This window comes from Abramis brama, assembly GCF_963993115.1.
Source record: "Abramis brama genome assembly, chromosome: 11".
NCBI classification, from domain to species: domain Eukaryota; kingdom Metazoa; phylum Chordata; class Actinopteri; order Cypriniformes; family Leuciscidae; genus Abramis; species Abramis brama.
In genome coordinates this window covers 40,057,893-40,064,357 of record NC_139973.1, presented here as the reverse complement: position 1 = coordinate 40,064,357, position 6,465 = coordinate 40,057,893, and positions in this window count along the sequence as shown.

Below are 6,465 nucleotides of genomic sequence, written 5' to 3'. Positions count from 1 at the left end.
AATTCAAAATGGCACTTTTTAAACACACTGAACACGGTTCTCTGAGTAAGACAATCTGACATAAAGTCACATGTTTGCCATTTCAAAACACTGCCATTCAAAATGATGTAAATATTTCTGATGTGCATATGTTGCACTGACTTGTTTGGTGAAAAATAAAAAAATAAATGTTTCAACAGCATGTGTGTGTGTGTCTGCAAATATTTGCATGTGAACAATCTGAAGAATTTTGTACAATTTTGAACTATTTTAGTATTATGGCAAAGCACACTGAAGATGAGAGTGCTCTTCATTACGCCCAACAGTGTGTGGTTGGTTAGACAAAAATCTGGTGCAAAAGTTTGATTTTGATAATGCTATACGGGTTGCAGTGCTGTTGCAGTGCTTTTATTTTGCAGGATATATATTCGTATTTTGCAGTTTGGGAGTGTGGTTGTGTGAATTGTGTTAAGTATTTTGATAAAACCAGCCTAGCAAAATTGTGTGTTAGCAATTGGAAAAAACTGTAATGTTATTTGAAAGATGAAAAATACATTTTGTGCCAAAGCAATAATAAATGATCATCAGTTTATCCCACATGATCACTGAGAGAAGAGTTCTGAAAAAGTCACCTTAATATTGAGAAATGTGTCCTAGTGATTGTAAAAAAATCCCTGTAATATACAAATCTATTTGTAATTACACATTTGTAATGATGAAAGTTGAAATTAAATTTAAAATATGTTAACTTTAAAAGTAATATTAAAAAACACACTACATCTATAATCAAGGATAGTATAGTCAGCACTAAGTCACTTCTTTAAAGCACGACGAAACATTAAAATATAGCCTAATTTAAAAAATGTGCTACTTTAAAGTAAAATATTTGATTTGACATTATTACAAATTACTTTCTTAAAAGTGTACCTTTAATTCCATTAATATTATATTCTCTGCACTTTCACATATGAAGTACACTACAAGTGCTCATTCTGCATTGAAGCGCACTTGTTCTTCATAAGGCTATTTGATTATTTTTCTGTCACTTGGCCTGCAATGGGGAGAGTGACAGTAAACTTGACATTTCTGGTGTTTCATTGCTGTGAATATATGACAGTTTTTTCCTGTATAGAAAGTTTTGTGTGTGAAAGTCTCAGGAGGCAAAACCCATAAATAAAACATTGCAAACTGCTCGGTCTCTCTCTCTCTCTCTCTCTCTCTCTCTCTCTCTCTCTCTCTCTCTCTCTCTCTCTCTCTCTCTATGTGTGTTATTTTGACTGTAGCCTATATTAAGCAGGTGTAGCTCTCTCTCTCTCTCTCTCTCTCTCTCTCTCGGTCTCAGTGTGTCATTGTCAATGTCCTTCCCCGGTGAGCGCCTGTCAAATCGAACCAATCAAGAGCCGCGCTCGATCTTAGAACGCATTCTCATTATCACCCCCACTGACCCAGAAATAAACATTCCTTCATATTCCTAGTTCGCGCGCGCGCGCTCCCGCCGCGCCTGTGATCTGAGAGTGATTCGTTCATGCACATTTAAAACAGAAGGAAAGCAGCGCAGCGTCCTTGAGTTCACTCACGAGATTCTAGCAGAAAGTGAATTTCACTGACATCGTTGGCCTATATGCACCACACTTAAATAAAACTTCCAAAGGGATGTTTTTGCTGTAATGCCACAGAAAGGCCATTTTAGTTTCCACAAAGAACCTTTCAGTAAGAGTGCTTAAAGGACCATTTTGTGCACTGAAAATGTTCCATAAAGGTTCTAAATGGAACCATATAGGCCTACCAATAAAGAACCTTTATTTTTAAGAGTGGAATATTGGTGGTGTTTGCTATGGCCATTTTATCAGAAACACCCACTCTAGAGAAATGATCATAAATGCTTGCGCAGTCTGACTTTTGAAGAGGTCAGGTTCACTTATTCTACCTTCTGATTGACATAGGCCACAGCAACCAAACTGCAGTTCGTGTCGTTTTTACGTGAAATTAGAGGCGGGTTTATCTGAAATGTTTTAGACTATACATCACAATAGATCAGCATGGGGGAAATTTTGGGAAAATATAATTCAAACAGTGCAGCGGTCTGAAACATATTGGAAAATGTGTGCAGAATTTCTGTCCATCCAATATAATAATGTTTCACAGCATCATATATAGCATAATATACTGTTCTGCTCATAATTTACTTGCAACTAAGTGCTTTAAACATTTGATATCACTAACCTTGCAAACTTTGGCACAACCAGTGAGAAAATCTTCCTCAAATTTTAATCTGGTGGAGGACGCAACACGACAACTGATGTGGCCTTGCGAGACCTTCAATTAAATATTATATTTACTCCCTTGATACATTGTGTACAGAAGCGCTGTCAGTCACCGGTGGAGCGAGTGCAGTGGACGGAGATGGACGGGCATCTGTAAGCTGTCAGATTGAGTTATTGAGTCTGACAGATGATTATTAGTCTAATACTTTTGTTCTGAATGAGTGAATCTCACAAAACCTGCGAAGAACATGTCTGGCTCACATTTCACCTGAAAATATAGAGAAAGAAATGAATATAGACTATATGCAATTTCTGAAATATAATTTGGACATGTTAATATGACATTTGTATTAATATTGTCAGGTATATATTATAATATATGTCAGGTTCTGAGTAACAAATGGACCTGAGGGACTTCAGAAATCCTGCTTTAGTGATATTTTGACAGTAGCCTAGTGGATATACGTACACTGTAAAAAAACAAAACAAATTACACTGTAAAAAAACTATTTTGTATTGTCTTTTTACAACAAATTTAATGTTTAAAGTCACCATTAAATCAAAACTGACCATTCTTTTTTAAATGCAGTTTTGCAGTATTTATTATAAATGATCCGTGCACATCATTATCAGAATAACTTCCCCTCCCTCTTGCAGCATCTCTTCTCTTCTCTGATGACGAGGGCGGGGCAACCTGTCACTCACATGAGATCAGCCAATAGCAAACCACAACCATCCAATCAATTCTTCATGGACAAAATCAAGCCACTCCCACATTTGTTATTTTTCCAGAAGCGTTTCACTCAATATACTGCACAATAGGGAAGAAAAGACTAGCGTTTCTTCCATTTCATGCCGACTTTAATTCAACATGTTACTTGTCACTTTTTTATAATTCTTTGTAAAATTTACCAGCAATTTCTGACTGAAAATTGTTTCAAAGTAAATGCAACCCCAATTTTTTCAGTGTATGGAAATGAGCTGCATGAAGATTCTTCAACATTCTTCCTTTTGTGCTGCACAGAATAAGGGTTTGGAATGATTTGAGGGTAAGTAAATAATGACAAGAGTTTTCATTTGGGCTGAACTGTCCCTTTAAGGGCCCGTGTGTCATTCCGGAGTCCAACACTAGGAGGTGCTGTTGAACTCTGAATGAGACATGAGACACACACTCCCTGTGAGACTAATTACACACTAGGCAAATCTCTGTATACTTAAACATTCAGAGGGACAGATGAATCTTGCCAATCTTGTGTCATTAATAAAAACTAAAGTGGTTCTTTTTCAACATCAGATGTTATTTCATTTTATAAAAAGCAATAAAACATGACTCCACAGGTAGTAAATTGTATGTTTGTTCTAAGCATGAATAATTTAATTTAGATTTTAATGTGATATAATGACATGAGCTGAACTTAATATTGTCATTTGTGTTATGTCACAGGAAAGAACATGATATGACCTCTTTATTCATTCTTTGTGAGGAAATATTCTGTTGGTTTTGCTTCTTGCTGCTGTTGTTTATAGTGGTCAGTAATTTACTCTCTGTGAATGTATGATGAAAGATTTTGTCTCAATTCGCTGTAATTTATTCTGCATATTCCATGTGACAGCAGACAACTTTGTTTTTAATTCTTTTCCAATTTCAAATATGAGCCGTGTTTTTATGACTCAATTCCTATTTATCCACTTAAAGCAAAACCCTTTTGTCCAAAACACAAAGTATCGCTTTATAGTGTTTGCATAAAGCAGAAAATGAAATTATCTTTTAAAGGAAGAGAGACAAATGCAATGAAGCTATGATAAGTCAGTAGTTATTTTGTCTCAGAGCAAGAAAAGCAGAACAATAAAGCAAACAGTCCTTTATATTGTGTGATAAAGGGACATTGAAAAAGGAAATGTGCTTTGTAAAAGTTTCTCAACTAATTAAACAGTCTCAATAAATTAAAGTGAAAAGCTTCTGTGCAAAACCTCCAGAATGAGTGACAGACTGAACTGGATTTCAGTCTTTTGCAGTTAACTTTCACTTTTCACGAAGTGCTATGAGTTCATTTTACACATCATTCCTGTCGACTGCATGTATGAAACTCTGTCTTTTCACTGCGTGATTTCAATTAGCAGCTGTGATTTCATAGTTTAAAAAAAGCACATTACATCATCGACATTACACCTGCGGATCAGAGATCTCTCTGTTGACTTCTAAAAGCATCTTAAATCAAACTGCATGAATAGACTTTCATATATTCAGATTGATATTCTTAGAAAAAAGCTTCTATATAGAACCTTATATGGGTTCCAATTTTTAATTTTTAATAAAATTTTATGAATTTAGCAGCTTGTAAATATACTTTATCAAAAAACAACAACACTGAAATAACCCATCAAACATGAAAGTAGAATGCAATCATTTAAAGGTGCAGTGTGTAATTTGTAGCAGCATCTAGTGGTGAGGTGGTGAATTGCACTCAACAGAAGTTACGGTGGCCGACAGGAAGTGATGTCGTCGTCTGAGACAGCAGAGAGTAGCCAGTTAAACACTGAGGTTTCTTTACAGAGATAAAGTAAGAAATTAGGTTTACTTAATTATTCAGTAAAACGATATTGCGAATATTATTGTTACTTGTGTCAGTGTTTAATTCGCTGACTTTAGCTAGCTTCTTATGAAGAACAACATTGTGACGATATGCGTTTGTCCGTTCAGGGCCACTGTAGAAACATGTCGATGTAAGCGGACCCGCGGTGTGTGTAGAGAGAAATGCCTCATTCTAAAGTAATAAAAACATAACAGTTCATTAAGTAAGGTCTTTATACACCACTGAAAACATAGTTATGTATATGATATTGCATTTCTGTCAACAGATCATCCTAAATATCACACAATGCACCTTTAAGATATTTCTCCTTATACAGAACCTTTCTGGCATAAAAGAATTCTTTAAAATTTGAGTCAAGATGATTTTTACTATTTAGTATAAAAAAATGTTTCTTGAGCATCAAATCAGTGTATTAGAATGATTTCTAAAGGCTCCATTTTTATCATCAGTCTATTGCATTTAAGAATTACAGCAGTTTTAAGAATGTTAAACTCAATAAACAGTGACAAATCTCTTTTTTGAATATCAGAGACATTAAACCAGATTATTTAGCTGTTATTATGAAGATATTTTGACTGGTAGTCAGTCCGGCCCGAGATCTGCTCGGTTACAAACATTCTTCAAAATATCTTCCTTTGAGTTCAGCAGAAATGTATACAGATTTGGAAAAACTGTAATGTAAATGATGAGTAAATGATGACAGAATTTAAATTTTTGGGTGAACTATCCATTTAAACTAGATTGTTTAGCATGTTATTAGATATATGCATGTAGCATGTTGACGAGAAAGAGAAAACTGATAGTAGAAGAAGACAGATTACACTACTAATGTCTCCAGCGCCTCTTGTGGCAAATAATTATCATGCTGAATTATGAATTGCACTCGGACATTTTAAAATGCAATAAGAGCTAGAAATCAAACTTTTGTGGCTATAACAATCGCATTCATGTATTTGCATATGTTTTGGGCCTTAGAGTTACCAAGACCAGGAACACAAGAAGGTATAGATGAAATTAATGTATATTTTTGGACATGATATCTTGTTAGAAATGCATCATGCCTCTCGCATCCAGAACTGAACAATCAAAGTGCAGGATTCAGGGCTTCAGATCAAATGCCTTTGATCATTATGAAATCCAAATCTATATGCACTTTCATAACAAGATTATGTACACGTATGAACACGCCTCAGTGTCACACATGTAGATAAAACACGCATTCACCTCCAGATTACATTAGCTGGATTCTCCTCCTTCACTGCATGTGTGTCTGAACACGCTTGAGCACGCCAGCACTGAATGTGTGTGTTTAATTATTCTAATCCGGTTCTCCATGTGCTCCCCGCTGATTTCATTGCATATATTTAATTCTGTAAAACACAAATATAGAGGATCTCAGCCGAGTGCACACAAAACGCTCATCCTAATCAGCAAACCTCCAAGAGAGAGGAACACAGATTCATCTTTTCATAGCATTACTGTAGGCGGACTTGAAAAAGCAACATGCATGATGATCATTGCTGGTGTTAAACTGATATGGCATTGCTCACTCTGTTTGTTAGGAGCTTGTTGATCTTTTCATCCATCCATCCGTGTGTGTGTGTGTGTGTTTGAGGTTTTACAGGGCT